Below are 27,458 nucleotides of genomic sequence, written 5' to 3'. Positions count from 1 at the left end.
ACATAACTATCAACAAGTGAAACTAAAAACCAAGGGAATTAAAAAACCTGATGAACAATATTAACTGTTGAATATAATAGAATCAGAGGTCTGGGCCGAAACCAGTTTGGCTCAGTGGTAGAGCGTCGGCCTGAGGACTGAAAGGTCCGAGGTTCGATTCTGGTCAAGGGCATGTACATTGGTTGGGGCACATCCCTGGTAGGGGTTATGCAGGAGACAGGTGATCGATGTTCCTCTCTCATCAATGTTTCTAACTCCCTATCCATCTCCCTTCATCTCTGTAAAAAATCAATAAAAACATATTTTAAAAAAAAGAATCAGAGGTATGGAAGGGGAGTGGACTGACGATTCTCGGGGAAAAGGAGAAAAGGGGAGTGGGGGTGTGGGAAGAGATTGAATAAAAACTGTACACCTATGAATGAGGATAATAGGGGGTGGAGAAAGAACAGAGGGTGGGGTGGGAACCTGGTGGAGGGGCACAACTGAGGGGAGGAGTGGGAAGAGGAACACATTTGTAATAATCTGAACAATAAAGATTTATTTAAAAAAAAACAAAAAAAACATAGAATGGAGTCAAGAGAGTCTCTTCAATAAATGGTGTTGGGAAAAATGGACAGATACACCATACAGAAGCATAAACTCAAAATGGATAAAGGACTTAAACATAAGATGGGAAATCATAAAATCTCAGAAGAAGCCATACGCAGCAAAATAGCAGACATTTGTTGTAGCAATATATTTAATGATACAGCTCCTAGGTCAATGAAAACTAAGTAGAAAATAAACAAATGGGACTACATCAAAATAAAAAGTTTCTGCACAGCAAAATTGCATCAGCAAAGCATTAGGAAAGTCCATTGAATGGGAGAACACATTTGCCAATGTTATCTCTGATAAGGTTTTAATCTCCAACATTTACAGGGAACTCATACAACAGAAGGGAGATAAACAACACAATCAAAAAATGGGCAAAATACCTAAATAGACACTTTTTGCAATAGGACATTCAGAAAGCCAAGAGTCATATGAAAACATGCTCAAAGTCACTAATCATCCATGAGGTGCAAATGAAAACAACAATGAGGTACCATTTCACACCTGTCAGAATGGCTATCATTAACAAATCAACAAAGGACAAGTGCTGGAGAAAATGTGGAGGAAAAGAAACCCTCCTTCACTGTTGGTGGGAATGCAGACTGGTGCAACCACTGTGGAAAACAATATTGCATTTCCTCAAGAAATTAAAAATGGATCTTCTATTTGACCCAGTACTACTACTTCTAGGAATATATCCCAAGAAACTAGAAACACCAATCAGAAAGAATATATGCACCCTCCTGTTCATTGCAGCACTATTTGCAATCGCTGAGAGTTGGCAACAGCCTAAATGCCCATCAGCAGATGAGTGGATTAGAAAACTGTTATACATCTACACAATGGAACACTACACTGCTATAAAAAAGAAGGGATTCTTACCATTTGCAACAGCATGGATGGAACTGGAGAGCATTATGCTAAGTGAAATAAGCCAATCAGTGAATGATAAATATCACATGATCTCACTCATTTATCCTATCTAATAAAAGAGTAATATGCAAATTGACCATCACTCCAACACACAAGATGGCTTCCCCCATGTGGTCAAAGATGGCTACCACCATGTGGACACAATATGGCCACCACAAGATGGCCAGCAATGCAGGGCAGTTGGGAGGGTCGGGCCTTCAAGGGAGGGCAGTTGTGGGTGATCAGGCCAGCAGGGGAGGGCAGTTGGGAGGGACCAGGCCAGCAAGGGAGGGCAGTTAAGGGCAATCAAGCCTGCAGGGGTGTGCAGTTAGGAGTAACTAGGCCAGCAGAGGAGGGAAGTTGGGAGCGACTGTGCCTGCAGGGAAAGGCAGTTGGGGAAGGGGACCCAGGCCTGCAGAGAAGAGTGGTTGAGGGGAGACCAAGTCTGAAGGGGAGGGCAGTTAGGGGTGACCAGGCCGGCAGGGGCAGGAAGTTAGGGGCAATCAGGCTGGCAGGGGAGTGGTTATCGGCTGATTAAGCTGGCAAGCAGAAGCAGTTAGGGGCAATCAGGAAGGCAGGCAGGCAAGCAGTTGGTAGCCAGCAGTCCTGTATTATGAGAAAGATCTCCGACTGCCCATTTAGGCCTGATCCTATCTGAGAAAGTGCTGGCTGAGCTATGGGACACACACCCCCATGCACAAATTTTGTGCATCGGGCCTCTAGTAGATAATAATAATAATAATAATAATAATAATAATAATAACACACATTATAAACTGATGAACAAAAATAGATACAGAGGTAGAGAAGCATCAAACACAGTGTCAAAGTACAGTGGGTAGGCTGAGGAGGGTTTTGGGGAGAGGTAAGAGATCAAGGAAGGACTTGTATGCATGCATATAAGCATAACTATGGGACCAAGACACTGGGAGGAGGTTGAGGGCATGTGCTGGGGGATAAGGGAGGCTAGGGGAAGGTCAATTGGGAAAAAAAAAGGAGACATATGTACTACTATTTGTAATACTTTAAACAATAAATAAATAAAATATAATGCAGAAAAAGAGAAAGAAACCATCAACAACTTAATAAGAGAGCCCACTGCATGGGAGGATATATTTGCTAATTATATATCCAATAAGAGTTTATCTCCAAAATTTATAAGAATATCATACAACTTAACAAAAGGAATACAAATAATCCAATTTAAAAGTGGGAAAAGGACCCAAATATATACTTCTCTAAAGTGGACATACAAAAATCCAGGAGTCACATGAAAAACGTTCTCAAAATCACAAATCATCTGAGAGATGCAAATCAAAATTTTCCATTTCTCTCCTTGGGAAAAAGTAATCCAGTTTTAACTGCTATCATGTTTTTGCAAGTTTTTCTTATAAATTCCCTCCATGTGGAAAGTCTTCATTTTCTACTTACCTTTGCATATTCAAATCTTTACCTATTCTTCAGGACCAAACTTAAATGCCACCTAATGCAATTATTGCTGGGGTAGAAGAGTAAACAAGCTCGGCCACAGGTTTTAAATTGTAGCTGTATATCAAAACTACTCAGTAAATTTTAAAAATATAAATTCCTGGCCATCATGCCAGACTGAATGAATCAGAATTTCCATGGCTAGGCATTGGCATACTTAGTTTTTATTACCTAACAGATTTTAAAGCACTCATGACAGAAGCAGCACTTTCAGTTTTGTATAGTTGACCACAAAGTATATGGAAATGTTTACAGTGTCCATCCCTTCAGGAGGATCTTGTGAACAATAGTAGAAATATATGAAGTCTATTTAGTAAACTCTATCTACTTAGACTTGAGTTTACAAGTTTGCCTTTGCAACACACAATCAAGCACTGTCTTCCTATGGAAAAAATATCATGTTCTCTTTCCTCATAACCAAGACTCTGGAAATGCCAGTTCTAATAATCAGACAAAATAGTCAGAGACAAAAGTGAGGAAACTTATTACTTGGGTTGGTAAGTATATTGTGTCTTTACTCCAAAGAGTCCACCACATTTTCACAGCCAAGAAACATCAAGGTCAGAATAAGAAAAGAGACATGTGTGTGGATGTGCATACATTTATCACTACAGCTTTTTAAAATGTGATACCAAAAAAGTTTTAAGGAAAGTAAATTTTAACTGAATCTGATCTTGACTTAAATTAAAAAATTGGAAATGCATTCCCATGTGAGGGGGGAGGATACTTCAAACAAGTGAAATGAAGACTTGGGTACAAAAGGGTTAAAATAGTAGTATAAACCCCAAGACAAGTCATGTATTCATATGCTGACACTCCTTTCCATAGCTGTGAACTGTACTCCTCACATGCTCCTATCTAGAAATCCTATAAAATTAGACTATGTCTTTAACAATCATTTCTACTACCTCTACTGCACAGGGTAAGAAAAGGGAAAATTTCATAGAGACTGCATTTTTTTTTACACCCCTTTTCCCCTAACTCCTGATGCTGAATCTAGGCTTAGCCACTTACAAGTTGTGTAAACTAACCTTTCTGAGATCAGTTTCCTCATTTATAAAATGTCTTGAAGACTGACTGCTTGATTTTAAGAATAAGAGAATTTATTCTGATTGATTGACTAATACTAATATTCAGTGAATGCCTACTATGTGCCAAACAAAATACCAAAAATCCAACATTGTGATCTATTATCATTTCTACTTTATAGATGAGGAAACTGGAGGCAGATAGAAATAAAGTGACTTGTCAGCCAGCCAGTAAATTGATTTTACACTGTTAAATAAGTGGTTCTTAGCCCTAAATATGCATTAAGAGTAAAAGGAACATTTATGGTGCTCAACTTTCAACCTGGAGATTATGAATGAATAGATTGGATTGGCCTTGACATTATTTTAAAGTTCTATTGATGATTCTCTCATAGGACCAAGGTAGAGAATTTCTGGCTTAGGCTTATCAATGAAAATAGATAATATGAGCTCTTCCTTATGAATTATTCATTCAACAGATATTTACTGAGCATTTTCTATGTGCCAAGCTAAAAATGTATACAGCAGTGAACAGAGTTCATGGTTGCTCTCATAAAGTTGACAATCTAATTGGGATTGTCAGTAATTGGGATAATAAGTAATGAAAAAAACAAATTTATAATAAAAAAAATGGAATAGATGTTTCAAAGGAAATAAACAGGATGGTATGGGTTGATGAGAGAACCAGGTGTAAATAGAGTGGTCAGGCAAGGCCCCTTTGAAGAGTAGGCTTTTAAGTTGAGTCCCAGGATCAGAAAGACCAACATGGGAATAGTTGGACAAAGATGATATCTTTAGATTTAGCAAAAAGTACTTTGGATATTCATGTAATATATTTAAAAACACCCACTGTTGACCAACAAAATGGAGCCACCTACCAAGGACTTCTGCTGGCTGATTTGGATAAAATTTCTAAACAAAGCCTACCAGCCACTTGCTGAAGAGGGTCCTCTTACACAAGCTGCATTTCTGGGAGACGGTTGCCTCCTATACTGAACTGCCTGCAGGCACTGTGTTTTTTCCAGCTTAGCCAAACCTTATAAAGGAACTTCTGAAATCATGCTTCGATCAATAGGACAGAGACTTTCTATATCCAAACAGAATTGTGCATCTATATCATCATTAGCATCCTTACCTACCAAACCAATCAGAGTGTCTCCACTATGATCAATCAGGACAGTGCTTTTTGGACTAATAAAATTGTGGGGATTTGGAGTACTTATTTGTATGAGAATGAACCAATCAGGAACCAGGGGTGCGGACTTCTCTCTCTATAAGTCAGGTTCCCTTTGGTTCTCAGGTCTTACTTTTCCTTTCCCCAGAAGACTGTATTCCCAGCTGGAACTATCCCACCAAAGCTGTCTCACTGGATCAGAGTGGAGCTATCTTGTCTTGGTGGATTATAGCAGAGCAGTCTCATCAGAAGGTGCTGAGCTGCAATACCAGGGTGGCCTTGTACTCAAGCCACCTCACTCTAGGTGGTCACCTCACAGCCTTGATATGTAACAACTAGCGGTCTAGTGTATGAAATTTGTGCACGGGGGCGGGGGTGTCCCTCAGTTTAGCCTGCATCCTCTTCAATCTGGGACCCCTGTGAAATAGGGCCTAAACTGGCAGTCAGACAACCCCCTCGCAATCCGGGACTGCTGTCTCCTAACTGCTCAACTGCCTGCTTGATCGCCCCTAACCACTCTGCCTGCTGGACTGCTTGCCCCCAACTGCACCACCTTGCCGACGTGCTCACTCCCAACTGGTCCCCTCTGCCAGCCTGCTCACCCCCAAATCCCCCCCACCCTGCCAGCCTGATAACCCCCAATTACCCTCCCCTCTTGGCCTAATAACCCCTAACTGCCTCTGCCTCAGCCCCACCACCATGATTTTGTCTGGAAGGTCTCATGGTCTAATTAGCATATTGCCTTTTATTAATATAGATAGGATATAACATTCTGCCATAACTATAACATATATACCACTATTACTCTCTGAGAACACGTACTTCATGCGATAGGAAGGCATCTAATATATTACATTGTATATCTTGTAAGTAGTAGGAAATACTGTATTCATAGCAATAATATACATACACACTGTGACTTCCCTTCCTGATTTGGGAATGGTTCCCCAGTTCTTTGAATGTTTCCTGACAGTTCATTGCACATGATTTAAGGTCTTTAATTTCTAACCACCAAAGATTCAAAGGACTATTTTTTCCATGAAGGTGAACATCAGCATTAGTGAATTCATGTATTCATATGTTTTTATTGTAAACATCTGAATTATTCACATTGTCATAGATCCTGAACTCATAAGCGTGGACCATGCACAGGCTGGCAGCAAGCCAGGAAGCCACTCTGCAAGCAAACAGATACTCTGCATAAGGAGAAAAGTCATAGCATAACATTTAATGTCCAACCTGAGTCACCTCAGAATGTTATATATATTGACTTCTTTATTCATATAGTATCGGGAACTCAAATGCTTAGTTGGTGATGGGGTTGAGCTGGTTTCAGGATGATTATTCCTGAAATAATTAAGGAAAGGGGGGCTCAATCTTTCTTCTTAATTGCTTGCTCCTTCCCAGCTACTTCATCTTTCTTCTCGTCCTCAGCTTCTTGAGCATCTTCTCCTTCACCTACACCTTCACCTCCTTCTCTCTCCTTTGGATCCTCAAATTCTTCCTTGGCACCTTCTTCCTTTTCTTCCCCTTCCTCTTCCTTAGTCACTTCCTTCTCCTTCTCCTCCACTTCAGCTTCTCCTTCAGAGGGGGGTTCATCCTTAGCTTTCTCAGATTTTGCAACCTCAATAGTCTCCTCCACCTCGATTTGCTCCTCCTGGATGTGGCTGGTATATTAAGAAGGGAAGGAGTAAGTGGACAACAAGTAGGAACTAATCTGTAAACCACTGTAGGCAAATTGACCAAAGACCTGGGAACTTGGAGTAGCCGCTGGCTATGCTCCCCACCCTAGTGAAACCAAGCCAGGTCTCCTCATCTTCCAAAAGTTTCCTGTAAGCTGTAATTTCAATGTACAAAGCCATTTTCACATTGAGGAGGTCCTGGTATTCTTTTAAATGTCATGCTCTTGGTAGTTCTCAACTCATTTTCTAATTTGTTGATTGTGTCTTGCATACCACTAACATCGGCAATCTGCTTATCCTTCAGCTCTTGCAGCTGCTTTCCCAGCTCTTCGTTTATGCCCCAGCTTGCTTCGATCTCCAGAGTCTTGGCCTTGAGTTGATGGCTGCTCTTGGACACCTCGTCTCTGGCTGCGTGCACCGCGTAGGTGTTCTTAGCAGCACTCTTGGTCAGCATGGTGAAGCAGCTCTTGTGCCATTCTCCGGTATTCTGCATGCTTTTGGCAGCCAGCTTCTTGTACTGAGTGAGGCTGTCTTTGAGCACAGTGGAGAGGTCAGACTTGGAGAACACATCCATATCCATGAAGATCTGAGAGTACTAGATCTGTACCTGCAGCTCAGAGATCTCCTCTTCATGCATCTTCTTCAGAAAGGCGATTTCGTCCATCAGGCTTTTGATGCACTTTTCAAGCTCAGCACCTGAGAGAGCCGCCTTGTCTGCACCTTTGCACTCCTCTATCAGCCAGCCCTCAATGTTCTCATGGTTCAGCACCTCTTCCTGGTAGCGCACCTGCAGGTTGCTCCCAGTCCCTTCTGAGCCCCAGTGCCTTCTAACTGCACACTGCACTCTCCTCGCCAGGGACTGGGTGTGGTGAGGTGGGGCACAGGCATTCCATTTTCATTAAAATGTTCAACCCAGGCCTGCTCCACAGGTGTCCACAGGTAGCCCTGGGACAGACAGTGATCCCGGAGAAACTGGCCACCCCTGCCTGCCTGTGTCCCTGATCTGGGCATGGACAGGAGACATCTGGCATCTGGTGCTGCCCACCCAGCCTGCCAGTCTCTGATTGTGGCTTGAACCCTTCGGGCATGCTGCCTGCCCCACCTGTATATGCAAATTTACCTGCCATCTTTGTTGGGTTAATTTGCATATCACTCCTGATTGGATGTGGGCATAGCAGAGGTAGGGTCAATTAGCATCTTTCTCTTTTATCAATGTAGCTTGAGCTCTAATACTATTGATCTAACAGCTGTGCTATTCTATAGCTCAAGTTGTATTGCAGTTGAACAGTTCTACATCCATGCTGATCCACAACTGAGATGTGTCATGATTCAATTGTTTGCACTGAATAAAGTATCCCCCTTCACCACAACTCAAACTGGGGATTCCTTCTGGCATTGAATTGGCACCAATAACAATGGTTCGACACCTCCATCCCTTGGCAAGAATAATAGGAACACTTTGAAGGCGATTTTATAAATTTCAAAATTGTGTGATAAAGTTATTACAAAATTAATATTCATAGCTTTTCTAAAACCATAGTTGAATGGTTTATAGTAAATAAACCCAAAGATCTGTATATTTTTGAGAAAAAATATTACTAGTTCTTAGTCATTATTTTATACAATATAGTATCTATTTTTGTGTTATACATCTCCCCTGTAAACATAATAAAAGGCAAATGGAAGAAGAGAGTTTTTTGTTTAGCATTTAGGAAAAAAAAATCTTTCAGGGCCAGAATGCACTAAATTTTCTCTGGAGACATCTTTTTTCCCCTTGAGGATCTTTAGGAAAAAGATAGACAGCCATCTGCTTAAAATGGATTAATAATTTCTGTGGAGTTGAGGAAGTAGGCTCTGACAAATATGTGTGAGGACTGCTGAGTGGTGGCTGAGGAAAAGCAAAAAAAAAAAAAAAAAGACCAATAAAATGACCACACTATCTTTAATATCAGGGTCATGTGCCAACTGGATGAAAGAGCAGCAAACTGACCTTTGGCACTACTCACTGAAGGAATGAGTCCAACTTTTCTAATCTCCTGGGTGCTGCCATTTTGTTTTGCAAGGGGCTGAAATAACAGATGAAAATATACAAATGTTTGCACAGAGGATATCTGAATAAAAGCAAACACATTTGTAAGCAGAAAGAATGAGAAGGAGGAAAGGTTAGAGGTAGAAGTGTGGGAGGAGAGAGAGAGAGAGAGAGAGAGAGAGAGAGAGAGAGAGAGAGAGAGAGAGAGAGAGAGAGAGAGAGAGAGAGAGAGAGAGAAGAAGAGAAGAGAAGAGAAGAGAAGAGAAGAGAAGAGAAGAGAAGAGAAGAGAAGAGAAGAGAAGAGAAGAGAAGAGAAGAGAAGAGAAGAGAAGAGAAGAGAATAAACCATCTCTCAGGCAAAAGCTAGTGGGGAACTTTAACCAGATTAAATATGCTTAGTTTATCAACTACATAGAAACATGAAGCACATAAATTTCTTTCATGTGCCTGGGACTAGAGAGAATTGAAGATTTATGAAGTTAGTGTTGAAATCTAACACTGTCTTCTGCATTATACAAAGTCTTTTGAAATAACATTCCAAAGACTGGTTGCTAGACACTAAACAAAGAAAATCACCTATCTTATTCTTTACCCAAGTTTACTGTCTTTCCTTCATTCAAAGTGTCTATTTTGATCTCTCAACACTCTCTTGAAGTAATACTTTTAGGTAATACAACGCAACCTGGCTAATAGCTTCAATAGAATTGCAGCCCTAAAAGTGGGGTCTGCACACCCAATTTTCTGCAGTCCTTTTCACAGATTCCAGTGTTCTGCTGAAGGCCAAGCTGTTCACCAGTACCACATGGAATAATTAAAATATTCAATGACAATATTATAGACATCCTAACAGATGTGTCGGGGACAAAAAGAGCTATGTTGGGAAATCAGAACTGAGCTCTGGTTTGGACTGAACTATTGAACTATTGTTGTGAATTTAGACAACTTGCTAAATGTCTCTTGGCCTCAGTTGTCTCATCTGAAAAATGGAATTGATACTGACTGCATGAACATACAGTAAAATACTGGGCAATAAATATTTGCAAAGACACACAAAAGTCTGTAACTGTAAGTTATTATTATTATTAAAAAAATTCTGCTGGGTATAGTCTATTTAAAAAATCAAGTAATCAGGAGAAGAAATTTTCAATAGCTACCTAGCTAAAGAAGAAAATAAAACTCAAAGTTCCTTTAAGTTTTCCAGCTCAGTCTGTCTATGGACTCCAAAATTAAACTATACCATTAATGTATAGTTTTCTATTAATAAACCCACTTGTGCCTATCCTCAAATAGAAAAATAGTTAGCTTATTAAGCACTTATATGACCTACATGCTTTATATGCAACATCTCATTTAATCCTTATAATACATTGAGAAGGTGGGTTTTTATATACTTCTCCAATTAAGAAATCAAGGCTCAGAGAAGCAAAGTAACTTGTACAATGGCACACAACCAAGTAATTGGGGGGGGGGGGTTCGGCGGGGACAAAAACCTTGTTCTTCTTACATGATTTTCCATTCTGTGTTATTATATTACTAGAGGCCTGGTGCACAAAATTCCTGTGTGGATGGGGTCCCTCAACCTGGCCAGCAATTGGAGTCAATCAGGGCCATCTTGTCCAGTTCCAATTGGGGTTGATAGGGGCCAGTGGCCAGGAAGGGACTGTGGAAGGGACCACAGGAGGGCTCCAGGGCATGTCCAGTCCCTTCTTGCCCAGTCCCAATCAGCCATACCCAAGCAGCAAGCTAACCTACAGGTCAGATCATCTGTCCCCTTCTGGTTAGTATACATTATAGTAACTGGTTGGTTGAGCATTTGGTCAGACACTTAGCATATTAGACTTTTATATAGAGATATTATAACTCATGGTGTGTAATGCTCAGCATGCACTTTCTCTCCAGTCCCTGGTCTTGGAGACCTCATGTCCTTCCAATGTTCTTCTCACCCTCTTCAGCTTCCACATGAAGTAAACTGCAACATGTGTGTAGAAACCTTTTGCAGGCTCCATGGGTGTGTCTTTACTTTGCTGCAGTTCCAATTACCCCAACATAAGGAGAGACACCCTCATTATCATGTCACACCATCATGGTAAGACCCCTGCTCAGCCTACTGCAGTGGTTTTAAGTAGGCCATGGATCACCCTAGATGGTTTTGCTCAGTAGATAGAGCCATGGCCTGTGGACTGAAGGGTCCTGGGTTCCATTCCAGTCAAGGGAATATTATTGGGTTTCAGGCTCAATCCCCAGTAGGGGGTTTGCGGGAGGCAGCAGATTGATTCTCTCTCATCATTGATGTCTCTATCTCTCTACCTCTGCCTTCCTCTCTGAAATCACTAAAAATATATTAACAAAAATAAAAATAAATAGTCCATCTGCTATCTCCTGGCTCATTCTGGTGGCTCCTGCCTCAGAGAGCAGCTCTCCCAGATTGCAATCTCCCAAGGCCTGCTGGACCCAGACTCCACGGAGAACAGAAGGGAGAGGATTTCAGCCTTTGGAAGATGTTCAACCCAGATAAATACATCGGAGGCATCACCAGCCAACAGCCCCTCACAGATGGAAAAGGAAAATAGCCTAACAAAGGTGTCGCAGGGATCACTGAAACCAAGATTGAGCTTCAGCCATGCCACTCCACCGCCACCCAGAGGGAGGAGCCCACCGAAGTTGAAGACCCCTGGGACCTGCCCGAGCTTCAGCCCGAGGGGACCAAGTGGTTGGAGAGAAACACCAAAGGGAAGATTCTGTCTATCCTGAAAGGGGTCGGGAGGCTCCTTCTGCTCCTGGGCTTCCTCTACCTGTTCATATGCTCCTTGGATGTTCTCAGCAGCGCCTTCCAGCTGGTTGGAGGGAAAATGGCAGGGAAGTTCTTCAGCAACAACTCCATCACGTACAACCCCCTGGCGGGACTAATGATCAGGGTGATGGTGACCACCTTGGTGCAGAGCTCGAGCAACTCCACCTCCATCCTCGTCATCATGGTGGCCTTCTCACTGCTGTCAGTGCGGACTGCCATCCCCTTGTCATGGGAGCCAACATCAGGACCTTGATCACCAACACTCTGGTGGCGCTCATGCAGGTCGGAGACCGGGATGTGTTCAGAAGGGCTTTTGCAGGGGCCACCGTCCACGACTTCTTCAACTGGCTCTCCGTGCTGGTGCTCCTGCCCGTGGAGGTCTCCACCCATTACCTGGAGGCCCTGACCAACCTGATGGTGGAGTCCTTCCGTTTCCAAAGTGGAGAAGGTGCCCCGGAACTGCTGAAAGTTATCACGAAACCTCTCACAAAGCTAATTATCCAGCTGGATAAGAAGGTTATTAAACGGATTGCCATGAAAGACCCAGCAGCTAAGAACAAGAATCTGATCAAGATTTAGTGCAAAACGTTGACCCACGTGACCCAGATGAATGTCACTGTCCCCTCGATCCAGAACTGCACCTCGCTGGATCTCTGTTGGACAGACGGTTTTCACACCTGGATCATTAAGAATGTGACCCGCCGGGAGAATATCACCCAGTGCCAGCACCTCTTTGTGAATTCCAACCTCCTGGATGTTGTTGTTGGCATCCTCCTTCTGATCACCTCCGTGGGGGTGCTCTATGGCTGTCTGGTCATGATCGTCAAGCTCCTGTCCTCTGCTAAAGGGGCAAGTAGCCGTTGTCATCAAGAAGACCATCAACACGGATTTCCCTTTCCCCTTTTCCTGGCTGACCGGCTACCTGGCTATCTTAGTGGGGGCAGGCATGACCTTCGTCGTGCAGAGTAGCTCGGTGTTCACGTCTACTCTGACCCCACTGATCGCTGTGGGTGTGATCAGTATTGAGAGGGCGTACCCACTCATGCTGGGGGCCAACATCGGCACCACCACCACCGCTATCATGGCCGCCTTGGCCAGTCCAGGCAAGACCTTGAAGAGCTCACTCCAGATTGCCCTGTGCCACTTTTTCTTCAACATCACGGGGATCCTTCTGTGGTACCCAATCCCGTTCAGCCGCCTGCCCATCCGCCTGGCCAAGGGACTGGGCCACATCTCAGCCAAGTACAGCTGGTTTGCCATCTTCTACCTGGTCACCTTGTTCTTCCTGTTCCCGCTGTCCGTGTTTAGCCTCTCGCTGGCTGGCTGGCTGGTGCTGGTGGGCGTGGGGGTGCCCATCGTCCTCGTGATGCTTCTGGTGCTGCTGCTCAAGCTCCTGCAGGCCCGCTGCCCCTGCATCCTGCCCGAGGTGTTCCAGACCTGGAGCTTCCTGCCCCTGTGCCTGCGCTCGCTGAAACCCTGGGACGCTGCCATCTCCCTGGCCACCGGCTGCTGCGTGAGGAACTGCTGCTGCTGCTGCAGCAAGTGCTGCCAGGAGCCAGAAGAGGAGGAGGACACCCAAATCAAGGTCCCCGAGTCCTTTCCTACCATCTCCATGAACAGATTTTAACATTGGTAAATCTGGACACCATTGACATGGGGGAGGGGTTTTTGATTAAAAATTTGGTCTATATGGAGCAACAAAAATTATCATAGAACACAAAAATAGTATTGTAATATATATTTTTTAAATGTCAACATATGTACAGTTTACAAATATATTAAATAAAAATTATTTTTATAGTATTTAAAATAAATAAATAAATAAATAAATAAATAAATAAGTCATGAATCAAAAATCACTGCTTTCCATCCATACAGTCTCCTCACACCCTCTTTTGTCTTTGCCCCCTTCTCCCCACCCTCCAACCCCCTGCCACACACACACACACTCTGCTGGAGTCTGTAAAATGGAGTCAGGATTTTTACTTCAACGAAGGGTGATGCTTCAGCAAGGCTGTCCTTCCTCGCCCATCTCTGTCCCTAGTCCTGTGGGGTCTTTCCCTCCCTCCCCTCCATCTCATTTGGTGGGCTCTGATCTGCCCCCTCCTCCTGCAACCTCCTGTCTGCATCCTCCCCCTTTCTCTTAAAGGGGTGGACCTCCCCAAAGGCTGTGCAGGGTTGGGTGTGGCTGTGTAGGGAGGGGCGGGGTGGGGCAGGGTGGGTATGTGCAGGTGGTTGAGGCAGTGCAGGTGGGGCTGTGTGGGCCACGCAGTGGTGCAGAGCTGTGCACTGCAAGCCCAGGCGGGGCCTCGGAGGAGAGCTGGGGTGATGGGTCATGGGTAGGAGGAGGAAGGGATATGGACCCTGTCCCATGGGAAAGGCACCAGGATCCTTGGCTATCCCCACCCAGAAACTTTTCTAGGCCCCTGCATAACTGTAATCCTCTGCCCCTCATTGCCTCCCACATCCTCTCAACTTTTAGATTCAGTTTCTCTGACTCAGTCCCACTCCCCTCTGGTCTATACCCCCATAATGGTGCTACCCACTCTCCTGGAGTACTTCATGAAACTTAAAATATAAAATGAAGCATTTCTGAAGATTATAAATTGCACACTGAGAATGCCACAGGCTGCGGAGGGCTGTGCAGTCCACAGCCCTCTGATCATGGGTACTGTGATCATGGGCACAGCCTACTGTGCCACCTGGTCCCTCCTGGCTCCCACCCCCACCTGCCTCTGCCTGGGGCTTGGGCCAAACCCTGGGAGCTTCCTGAGGGCTCTCACTTCACACCTCACTTTCCAGTCCAGCCCACCAGTGCCCACAGCAAGCTAATCTATCAGTTGGAGTGTCTGCTCCCTGATGGTAAGTGCATATCATAGCAACTGGTTGAGTGGTCAAACTCCCAGCAGAACTCTGGTAAGGGGACCATTTGAATATTAGGCTTTTATTATATAGGATTGAATTGCCAATATAAATTGCTAAAACAGACTTCTGGTCAAGATGGCAGTGTAGGTAAACACATTACACTCCTTTGACAGCCACAACAAAATTACAACTAAACTACAAAACAACCATCATTCAGAACCACCTGAAATCTAGCTGTATGGAAGTCCTACAACTACAAAATTAAAGAAGAAGCCACATGGAATCTGGTAGAAGCAGAGGGTGGAGGTTCAGAAGGGCTAGTCCAACATCCACATGTGGCAGATAAAAATCAGGAGGTATATCTCAGTTGTGGAGGTCCCCCCTGAAGAGCAAGGGGTCCCGGTTTCACATGAGGGCACCCAGCTCAGGGTTCCAGTGCCAAGAAGAGAATCCCCCATAACTTCTTGCTATAAAACCAGCATAAATTGTGGAGAGATGCCGAGGCTACTGGAGTCCCAGGCAGTCCCTCTTAAAGAGCCTGTGCATACACTTAGTTGGACTCACTTTCTTTGAGCTCCAGTGCAGGGGCAGCAGTTTGAAAGGTACCGGAGACATACAGAGAGGAACTGAATTAGTTTGAATCAGGGAGAGAGCTAAAAGGGCAGCTTTCTCCCAGACATAAGTGCTGGCAGAGGTCATTGTTCCTTTGATGAGCTCTCCCCTCACAGAGTCAGCACATGGGCATCAAATCTGAGACTTCATAAATTGACTTGCACTGTTTTCCCTACCCTGGTGATTCCCTGAGACCCTGTCCCACCCAAATTATGGTTCACTCAAGCTGTTTCAAGTGGATTTACCATAGTAATGGACTATCTTGGCTCAGACTTCAGATTCTCCTAAAATTTCTCAAACAAGCAACATCTGGCCTCAGCAAGCCTGTACCTATTGCTAATTGGCCCCAGGACAACACTGGCAGCAGCCAGCCTTGGTTTACAGCTTGCCTTTTCTTGGGCATCTCCAAGCCCAACACAAGTAGCAGCTATATGCAGATCATTTTGTAGCTCATGCTAGGTGGCACCAGTCAGAACACATGTGGTGGCTAAACTTTGCTGCACTGCTTGGGAGGCTCCAGAGCTAGTACACCCAGTGGACAGCTTCAGACCATGTCAAAGCACCACCACCCAACCAATTCCACAAGTGACAGACTCGCAGGGTGGACTCAGTGGGTACCAGAGCCCTGCTGAAGTAAGTCTTGCTCTGGGTAGTGGGCCCCTACAGAGCTGGTTCTCCAAAATGGTTGGAGGTTGGTAGTCAGTGGTCATAGCCAGTCTTTGCAGCTGATCAGCCTGAGTAAATCCCTCCCAGTGACCAAGAGCAATCAAGATTCAATTACAAAAGAAGGGTGCATAGCCCACATGAGAGATGCACCTCAAGTGCCCAACTGGAGTGATCAGGAAGGCTGTGCTACTGTACCCCGCAGGACACCTACTATATTAGGTCAAGCTATCAAACCTAGGAGATGTAGCAGCTTGACCCAATACATAGAAACAAACATAGTGAGGCAGCCAAAATTAGAAGACAAAGAAACATGTCCCAAATGAAAGAACAGGACAAAACTTCAGAAAAAGAATGAAACAAAATGGAGACAAGCAATCTACTAAATGCAGAATTCAAAACACTGGTTATAAGGATGCACAGAGAACTTAGTGAAGACCTCAAAATCAAAAAATAACCAGTTAAAAGTAAAGGATACACCATCTGAAATGAAGAATAATTAATAGGGAATCAACAGTAGAGTAGATGAAGCTAAGAATCAAATAAGCGATTTTGAATATAAGAAAGCAGAAAACACCTCATAAGAATAGTAAAATAATAATAATAATAATAATAATAATAATAATAATAATTAGGATAGTGTAATGAGTCTATGGTACAATTTTAAGTGAACCAAAATTTTCATCATAGGGGCATCAGAAGGAGAAGAGACAGAGCAAGAAATTGAAAGCCTATTTGAAAAAATGACAGAAAGCTTCTCTAATTTGGTAAAGAAAACAGACGTACAAGTCCAGGAAGTGCAGAGAGTTTCAAAGTAGAGGAACTCAAAGAGGCCCACACCAAGACACATCATTATTAAAATACAAAAGGTTAAAGTCAAACAAATAATCTTAAAAGTAGTAAGAGAATAGCAGTTACCTACAACAGAGCTCCCATAAGACTATCAGCTCATTTCTCAACAGAAACTTTGCAGGCCAGAAGGGTATGGCAAGAAATATCCAAAGTGATGAAAAGCAAGGACTTACAACCAAGATTACTCTATCCTGCAAAGGTATCACAATAGAATCAATGGAGATATAAAGAGCTGTCCAGACAAAAAAAAAAAGCTGAAGAAGTTCATTACTACTAAATCAGTATTATATGAAAGGTTGAAGGGTCTTCTTCATGAAGAAGATTAAAAAATATATGAACAATGAAATGGCAATGAATACATATCTATCTACAATTAAATCTACAGCCTTAACTGGTTTGGCTCAGTGGATAGAGCATTGGCCTGTGGACTCAAGGGTCCCAGGTTTGATTCCAGTCAAAAGCATGTACCTTGGTTGTGGGCACATCCCCAGTAGGGGGTGTGCAGGAGGCAGCTGATTGATGTTTCTCTCTCATAATGTTTCTAACTCTCTCCCTCTCCCTTCCTCTCTGTAAAAAAAATTTACAGAGAGGAAGGGAGAGGGAGAGAGTTAGAAACATTATATTTATATATATATACCAAACAATTAAATCTACATACAAAATGAATAAACAGAACAGAAACAGATTCATAGATACAGAGAACATTTTACTGAATGCTTGATGGGAACTGGGAGGGAGAATGGAATCCTAGAAGGAAGGAGGGTAACCAAAGAACTTATATGCATCTATGCATATCTCATGGACCAAGATAATAGTATGGTGAAGGCCTTGTGGAGTGGAGGAAGTCAGTGGGGTGAAAAAATAAAAATAAATAAACAAATTGCTAAAACAAAGAAGGGGCTATGATTCATGTCCGTCATTTCACATAAAGTACGTTGAATTCACACATACTTTTGGGAAAGTCCTATTGGTAATTCTAAGTATCTCAGAGCTAAAATGAGATATTTCCTCAGCCAATGACCCACCACACACACCAACATGAATATGCTGATTTAAATAAAATTTACTTGAAGTTTTCACAATTTCATGTGTGCTTATTCCCTTTTTCCTGCTCAAGTATGCATAAGGCAAAACAAAAAGAAAAAGGTCCCAAACCCAACCAAGCTAAAGTAAAAACACAAAACAACATAAAAAAAATAACAGACCTTCAGATACAGATTCTCTTGTCCCTGATAAGAGTGGGGGCGGGGACCTAAATGGTAAATTTCTGATACATTTATGATAAATTTCTGTTCTTGGACTGCATTCTCAGCAGGAAAGCCAAGGTCACTCAGATTTCTGCTGGCATTCATAGCAGGCAAAGCAGCTGATGCAGCTAAAATATGTAATGCCAGTAGAACTACACAAATGCTCCCTAGAAAACATCATATATGCAAAGTATTATCTTTAGAGAGACAAAAACATCTTCAAAATACATTTAAAATATTACAACTCAATAATGAAAATACAAATGACCCAATTAAAAATAAACAAATGATCTGAATAGACATTTATTCAATGAAGATACAAAACTGCCAATAAAGTACTGAAAAGCAATTCAATATCATGACCCACCAAAGGAAATGCAGTTCAAAAGCCTAAGGAGATACCACACACACACACACACACACACACACACACACACACACACAAAACTAAAAGAGACAATAACAAGTGTTGCTCAGGATGAGGAGAAACTGAAAACCTTATACACTTCTAGTAGCAATGTAAAATGACACAATTGTTTTAGAAATGTCTGGCATTTCCTCAAAAGGTTAAACATAGAATAACCATATGACCCAGAAATTCTATTCCCATGTATATAACCACAAGAAATGAAAACATATTTCCACACAAAACTGGTACACAAAGGAATAGTGGAAACAATTCAAATGTCCAATAACTGATTAGTGGATAAACAAATGTGGTCTACTCAAGAAATGGAATATTAATTTCCCATAAAAAGTGATACATGCTACAATGTGGATAAACCTTAAAAACATTATGCCAAGTTAAAGAAGACAGATGCAAAAGGCTACATATTCCTTGATTCAAAGAGGCCTAGAATAAAAAATGTCTAGAATACACAAATCTATAGAGATTGCCTAGGGCTAGAGGGCGTGGAGAAAAATGGGATGAGATTGTTAATGGGTACATGGCTGTTTTTTAGGGTTCTGAAAATATTCTAAAACTTATTTTGGCAATGGTTGCATGATTCTGTGAATATACCAAAAATATTGAATTGTACACTTTAAAAAGGTGAACTTTATGGTATGGAAATTTTATATTAATAAAGCTATCAAAAGACAATATGCCTCATATGAAAATCTATCATCATTTTCCCAGAGAGGGAACAAATGTAAGAATGAAAATAAGAATTACACAGCCTGGTGTTATAGAGGAGAGAACTACAGAAGGACTCTGCAGTTTCCTCCAGCAAACCTTTACTATATTTGTCTGAGAAGAGATATTTCTATAGGCTCTCAGCATACCAGCTCCAAAAACCAAACTCTGTAAAACAAAATTCTACATTACTCTATGTCATTTTGCTGAAAACATGACCTCTGAGACTGTGACGATGTTATTCCAACTTGGCTAAGTATCAGGAAGAAATGCTTGTCAGCCTGTCTTTCTACATTTATGGGTGTGGTCTGTGTTGTTTATACAAAGATAAGTTTCATTAAGTGAGAGAAATAGCAAGTGTTTAAACTGTAGCTCCTGCAGCACTTACTCATTTAATTTATAAACACAATTCTCTGGTCTTATTTTCCATGTACACATTCAAAATGGAAGCTCTTTCACAGATACAGCAAAAGATGGATATAATGCTAAGGAAGTTAGGGCTGGGTTCAATTAACAGAGAACTAAGTTTGTCAACCACACAATGGAACTAAATGGGGGCATGGTTGTCACCACTCTTAGCGATAATAACCAAAGGGAAAAAGAAAATGTAGGGAAGTACAACTGAGGACATCCTATTTAATAAAAAGGGTGTATACAAATTGACCAACACCTATCACAAAAATGGTGGGGCCCATAGCCACAAGACAGCGATGCCCAGTCCCCTCAGCCCCATTGGAGTCCCCTAGTCTTTTCAGCCCTGCAGGTGGGTGGCAGGCACGCAGCCAGACCAACCCTCAGTCCCCCAGCCACCCAGGGCTGGCCTGAGGTGCGGGCAAGCCTCAGATGGCGGCTGCCCGAGGCTCAGGTAACCAGGACTGGCTGAGGCTTGTACTTCCAGCAGTGGCAGCAGCAGAGGTGTGATGGGGATGTCACTTTCCCCTGATCACTAGGTCACCTCCTAACCCTGAGGGCTCCCAGACTGTGAGAGGGGGCATGCCAGGCTGAGGAAGCCCCCCTCCAGTGCATGAAATTTCATGTACCTGGCCTCTAGTGAATTAAAAGACTGCTCTAACAAGATATCCTAAAATAGCCATATTTTAGATTGCCATTAGGATTTCATGGTCTGCAGTCATATTGCTGACATGGGAATACAACCATTTTTCTCTTGGAAAAGGGTCATGTTTTGAAATACATTCATTCTTAGTCTCCTAGATCCTGTGATTTGGCAACCAGATGACAGAAAATTATTCTGAGTAATAAACATAAACCCCCAGGTGTTTCTTGGAAATCCAAAATATCTTTCTTTAATTATTTCGTTTCTTCATTCTGTTTTTGAAAATATATTTCCTCTTCTTTTTGCCTCTTCATGTGAAACTTAAACACATAAAGTTTTAGTTGAAAACCTGAGCTAATATTTATCCCCCCCAAAAAAAAACCCAACACAAAACATACATCAGTTTCCTATGCAAACAAAAGCAAACTACACTGAGTGGCCAGATCATTATGATCTCTGAAAGCATAATAACTGCAGGCCTGGTGCATGAATTTGTGCATGGGTGGAGGATCTGGCCAGCCTGGCCAGGAGTAGGGGACATGGGCAGTTGGCCTGCCTGCTGGTCGAACTCCTAGTCAAGGGGACAATTTGCATATTAGCCTTTTATTATATACGATATACACTGAGTGACCAGATTATTATGCATTTAGAGATCATAATAATCTGACAACTCAATGTATATGAACTATTAGTGCCACAGTCCACCTCAAATAGACATTTCAAATGTAAGAAGTAAAGGAGTTAACATCTCAAGTTATTAGCAAGCTAAAATGTTGACAATTACTTTTTTGAGATGTTAATTGGGATTTCCATATTTTTTCAATCTGACTTACAGGGAGGGGATAGTGGCTCTTCCATACTGTTTCTCCATAGTCATAAACCCATATCAGTATCTCAGTACAGCACTTAAAATTTGAGTTTCTGAAAGTCCTCATTGCCTTTTTTGAGATACCTGATCACAAACATTTCATTTATTTTTTAAACAAAAACTGGTTTTAAAAACTAATACTTGCAATCCATTTAGTACTTATAATGCTATTCCATTCCATAATCCATGGAGTATTTGGTATAGGCACATATTATATAACTCTAAATGAACCCTGAAGGCACAGTGCAAAAATTCTGACCACAATCAGAGCTAAGCTACTTACAATTATTTCTACATCCTTTCAATGTTTTGCAATAGAAAAAAGAACTCTCCGAGCTTTACAATTGTCAGGGAAAAAACACACAACAAACACTTATCACTTTTAAGAAGTCAAGGATTTCTAAGGATTTTTTTTCTCTCTTTCAAGGTTTATTTTCAATGCATGGATGGCCTCGTTTCCTCCTTTCTCATCCCTTTCTTTTATAAAATAGTTTTGACTACTTCCTCACTATTCCCACCCTGCTAGTTTACTTTATGGAACTTTGAAAATGTGTTAATTCTTGCATCAATTTTTGTGTCCTATGCAAACTGGTCTTTCTCCTCTACATACATTCAATGCACTTGAAAATAGATTTAGATTCCATACTTGGAGATTATTATTTTTTTTAGGTTTGATGATAATTTATGGTTCTGTTAAAAAGAGAAGTCCTTACCTATTAGAGATATACTCTGAAGTGTTCACTGGCGAAATATATAGGGAATTAGGTTTAAAACACTGCAGCAGCCCTGGCTGGTTTGGCTCCTGTTGACTGAAGGGTCCCAGGTTCAATTCCAGTCAAGGGCACATGCCAGGGCTGTGGGCTTGGTCCCCAGTGTGGGACGTGCAAGAGACAGCCAATCAATAATTCTCTCTCACCATTGATGTTTCTATCTCTCTCTCCCTTCCTCTCTGAAATCAATAAAATTTTAAAACAAACAAAAACAAAAACAAAAAACACACACTGAAGCAAGGGACAAAAAGGTGAGTAGAGAGTAAATAAAATAAGAATTTCAAGATTTGATCATTGTTGAAGCTAGAATGGGCACATGGGTAAGGTCTTTTTTAAAATGCCGCAGGACACGGGGCAAATTGTTAAAAATTGGGACTGTCCCGCCAAAAGTGCGAAGCCTGGTCACCTTATACATGGGAGTATATTATGTTGTTCCAATTTTGTGTGTTTTTAACATTATCCATAATTGTTTTTTAATAGAGGAGGGAATTCTGGAAGATTTTAAAAATAAAGTCATAAGTGCAAAAGTCAAGAGAATATAAAGAAAAAATGTAAGTACAAAGCATTATGGGTGGTGAGCAGAAAATCAAAAATTGTGAATGGGAGGTTTATTGGGAATGAGAAAAATTCAGAAAACATTGCCATAGATCAACAGATCCAAACAAATAATAAAACAGGAAAGTATTACTAAAAAGGACTATGGAAAAGTTATCTGAAAGATGCTCCTAGGTGACAATAACTAACTTCAACTAGATCTTCAGTCACTAATTGAAACAATTATATTTTAATTCTACTTCTTATTACCCTTTCTAAAACTTTCACAATAAACTAAAATACCAGAGATAAGACCACCTATTCTACAAATTCAAAATTGGTATTTACTCAGTCAATATCTAGCTGTGTGATTCTAGGAAAGTTTCTTTGTCACTCTGGGCCTCATTCCCCCCAGCATACAATGGGAAGGTGTTAATCCCACCCTTAGACTATATATAGGTCAAAGGGTGGTGAGGCAGGAGCCTCAGAACACATACGTAGTGTGTCAGCTTTCAGCCTGTTCTATTAGTCACAAAGGCAATAGAGATGGTATCAGAAACAAAGACTTAAACAAGATGACCCTATTAATTGACCATAATGATATGGGTCAATTTCTGGGGTAAGATCTGGAAACAGTCCAAGTGCTGATCAATGGATGAATGGATAAAAAAGCTGTGGGACATTTACACAATGAAATACAATGTACTTGTAAAAAAGATGGATATCCTACCCTATGGGATAGCATGGGTGGACCTGGAGACTATTATGCTAAGTGAAATAGGTCAATCTGAGAAAGACAAATATAGCATGATCTCACTTAGTTGTGGAATCTAATGAATAAAATGAATTGGCTAACAAAATAAGACCTGAAGCATGGAGGCATAGAACAGACTGACATACCTCATTATGGGGGTGGAGGGGACTAGGAGAAATAAACCAAAGAATGTATATACTTATACACAGTATATAGGCTCCGGACATGGTCAATAGTGTGGTGAAGAGCAGGAGCGGGGGCAGGGGAGGCTGGGTGAAGGGAGGTAAGGGGGACTGGAAATGGGAAACATCTATAATACTGTGAACAATAAAATAAATCAGATGATCTTGAGCAAATGTCACAGATTTGAAGGGTTGTGAGGGACTTTTACAAGTTTGACAGTACACAAGTTTGTCAGTGTAGTCTTCAATGTAATATCTTAGAAAATCTATCTATCTGTGCCAAATCTGCTGTCCTCAAATGGAGAAACATTACAGGGCTATTCAGAATAAATAGGATGTTGGCCCATACTTCAGAAGAGCAAGATAAATAAATACTGATACAGAGAAGAACTGGTTCTTCCATCTTACTCCACTTTTCTTACTCAAATACAAATTATCTAATGTTAAATATTACACAGGTAGTTTCTGAAGGTGTCAGAATTTCAGTTGTCTTTGCGTTTTCTGAACTTGGGCACCACTGAAGTCCCTCTGAAAGTATAGATACTTCATCTGAGTAGCCTTCCAGTCTCTGCTTTGTTGAACATTTACCTCAGAGAGTAGTTGCAATAATTGGTGAGCAGAATTTCATATAATCATAAAACAAATATTTATAAGGAGATGGCCATATGCTAAGTTCAGATCCTTGCTCTATCACATTTTAGCAATAGAATCCGAGCCCAATTAATTTATGTCCTTGAGTTTCAATTTCTTCCATAAAATGGGCATTAAGATTCCCACCTACCTCACTGTTTTTTTGTGTGTTTTTTTTTTAATTAGAATGTCAGAGCATGTTATGCATACATAATAACTTTGCAATAACTAAAGTAGGTTGGTCCTGGCAAACATCTATATATATAAAAGCCTAAGCAAACTGTCCGACCATTGGACCATCTGATTGGTAGCTAGGACATGCAATGACCACCCCGGGGCAGACTCTCAACGCAGGAGCTGCTTAGCTGTAGTAACTTGGCAACTGCGGTTCTCAGGTGACACACCCGGAACCAGAGAGGAGGGAGTCTATTCCCGGGGTGTGTCACCTGAGAACTGCCCTCTTGAAATCTGAGACCCTTTGGGGGATGTCAGAGAGCCAGTTTCAACCCGATCCCTGCAGGCCAGCTCAAGGGACACTGCCGGTGCACAATTCTGTACACCAGGACTCTAGTTCAAGCATAATAGAACAAATTTTAGAATGCTGATATAAGTTAAATAAACTTTTTTACTACCCATAAGATATTCAACTAGCTAAATACATGGCAGAGTTCCCTACTTTAAAAGTGATTTCATAGACTGGTTTGATTACTTTTGTTCCTCAAGACTCAAGGCTTACCTTGCAGTCTAATTATCAACTTACAGCTTGAAATCCAGCTTCCATCACACTAGTATAATAGAAAAAAATAAATTTGAATTGATTTTTCATAAAAATTACAATAAATTCCAAGAAGCTGTCCTTTTCTTTTAAATACTAGAATTTTAAATATAATGGTTATCAATAAATTGACAAACACATGGGAACTATATGCTTTCAGATGATATAAAAAGTATATTTATAATAATATTTGTTGTAAAATTATTTTAGTTGATATTCTTACTTGAATCTCTTCTTCTTTTTCTTTTTTACAAAAAAAAAATTAAAAGGAAAATAAGGAATCCCTACATACCTGAGGTCATAATGACTGCCACATAAATATCTATTGACTAATGAAACTAGACATTTTATGCCACAAGTATAAAATAACATTTTTACCATTGACGTATTATATCAGAAAAGTTATGACTCCTCTTAAATACAATACTCACCCTCACGCCCACCAAATGGAGGAATCAAATCTGTTCAATGTTTTACCAAATAAAATATAATGGTCAGTGTTTTCTATAAAAGACAACCTTAGAATATAACTTTAACTGAATAAATTGTATTTTATGAAAAATCCATCAATTATCCTTATTTTCCCCCTAAATAAGTAAACCATTGTCTTATGCATTCATGTGGTGGCTACTGAGGCAGCCTTTATTATGTCCATTATATGTATGAGGAAATCTCGGCCTGACATTATCTTGGTTTGCTAGAATGTGGAGTCCACATACAAAACTTCATCTATCTTCTGGTTAAAATCCAGCACCATAGACTCAAACAAACATAATAAGAAAAACTCACTTCAACTGTCTGAATTATAAAATATAGATAGATTTTACCCTCGGGTTTTGTTATCTGAACTATTTTACACTCAGTAATTCAAGCTAAGTTAAAAACATCTGTGATTATAAGATACAATTATTTAATCATTATAATATATCTAAGGTGTTTAATCATTTTATTTACAAAATATTTTAAATAACTCTCCTACAATCTTATATGAAGATTAAATTAAAATAATGGAACTCTCTTTAGTGATCTTAAAGCACTTAACTTCTAGATAGATGTTTCCTTAGCACAATACCAAACTAAATTCTCATATTTAGATCACTTAGAGGTAATGACTTTCTTTTTCAGGTACTACCATAATTGAGAAGAAAGTTCACTCTTCAGAATCCTGCATACACACTGGATAAATGAACATAGGGTGACATCAGAAAATAATGTGAAATCTGATATTAGAAGAGAGCTCTTGGGATACTCTGGACTTCCAGAAAGATGAACAAGTATAGACCCTAGAGAAAGTTAAGCCTAAAACATCACTGGAAGCAGAAATGACAAAACTGAAGCTGTCCTACTTCTGGCAGGTCATGAGAAGGCAGAGTTCTTATTTATCAGTCATGTATTTGTGTTGTTGAATCTAATTGTGGCATTTTACAGGGTTCAAGATTCAGATTTATTTGGAAAAGACAATAATGCTGGGGAAAATAGAAGGCAGCAAGAAAAGAGGAAGACCAAATATGAAATGGACTCACTCCATAAAAGAAGCCACGGCATGAATCTACAGTTTAGCAGAGTTGTTGATGACAGGACATTGTGGACATAACTCGTTCAGAGTTGTTAGGAATTGCAACTGACTCAACAACACATAACAAACATATAAATATTAGCCACACTTAGATACTTCCTTTTTGCAGTGGAAGAGCAAGAACCAAAAAGATATATAAAGCCAAAACTGAAAAACCAAAAGAATATATTTAAATACAGGAGATATTACTTCCCTTCCACTAGGAAAAAAAAAAAAGGAAAGAAAGAAAGAAAGAAAGAAAGAAAGAAAGAAAGAAAGAAAGAAAGAAAGAAAGAAAGAAAGAAAGAAAGAAAGGAAGGAAGAAAGAAAGAAAGAAAGAAAAGTCTCCTTCTTCTTTACTGCCTTCCCTGAATAAACAGAGCAGTCCAATATAAGAAAAGAGGATCCTGAAAGCTTCTCTCCATAGTTCTCTTCTTTCTATTCCTGAGAACTCCTTCTTGAGCCTTTAGCTAACTCTATACAGTTGAGAAAAATGTCCATTCCTCTTTCATTATTCATTCTCCATTGGGTCTGTATTCCTTGTGCTCTAACTCCACCTTAGAACCATCCTATATAATAAAGTGGTAATATGCAAATTGACCATCATACCCAATCACAAGATGGCCATCCCCATGTGGTCACAAGATAGCGGCCACAAGATGGCTAGCAGGGGAGGGCAGTTGCGGGTGATCAGGCCAGCAGGGGAGGGCAGTTGGGGGTGATGAGACCAGCAGGGGAGGGCAGTTGGGGGGGGTGATCAGACTGGGAGGGGAGCAGTTAGTCACTGATCAGACTGGCAGCAGACTGATTAGGGGGCAATCAGGCAGGCAGGCAGGCAGGCAGGCAAGCGGTTGGGAGCCAGCAGTCCTGGATTGTGAGAGGGCTTTCGGACTGGGCTGAGGGCAACCCCCCTCCCCCCGTGCACATATTTAATGCACCAGGCCTCTAGTCTATAATAACTCCTCAAAATGGAAAGCCCGATAAAATCAGAAAAGTGATACATAAGGAATGTAAAAAATACTTCAGCCCTGACCAGTTTGACTCAGTGGAGAGAGCATCAGCCTGCGGACTAAAGGGTCTCAGATTCAATTCCAGTCAAGGGCATGTACCTTGGTTGTGGGTACAACCCCAGTAGGGGGTTTGCAAGAAGCAGCTGATCGATGTTTCTCTCTCATCCATGTTTCTAACTCTCTATCCCTCTTCCTCTCTGTAAAAAATAAATAATATATATTTTTTTTTAAATAAGACTTCACAGTACAAATAC

The 27,458-nt window shown here is 41.1% G+C and overlaps 1 protein-coding gene and 1 pseudogene across 5 annotated transcripts in view; one reads left to right on the top strand and one right to left on the bottom strand.

Annotated features, from left to right (window-relative positions):
* Nucleotides 1–27,458, bottom strand: part of AR (androgen receptor) — a 332,554-nt gene that overhangs the window by 276,657 nt on the left and 28,439 nt on the right. The window lies entirely within an intron of this gene.
* On the top strand, nt 11,406–13,325 carry LOC311615466 (sodium-dependent phosphate transport protein 2B-like; annotated as a pseudogene). The gene has a single exon. The product of its transcript is annotated as a sodium-dependent phosphate transport protein 2B-like (transcript).

The sequence above is a fragment of the Pipistrellus hanaki genome (genome assembly GCF_964339955.1).
Source record: "Pipistrellus hanaki genome assembly, chromosome: X".
NCBI classification, from domain to species: domain Eukaryota; kingdom Metazoa; phylum Chordata; class Mammalia; order Chiroptera; family Vespertilionidae; genus Pipistrellus; species Pipistrellus hanaki.
Note: the sequence above shows the minus strand (reverse complement) of the source record. Positions and strands in the feature narration are given on the sequence as shown.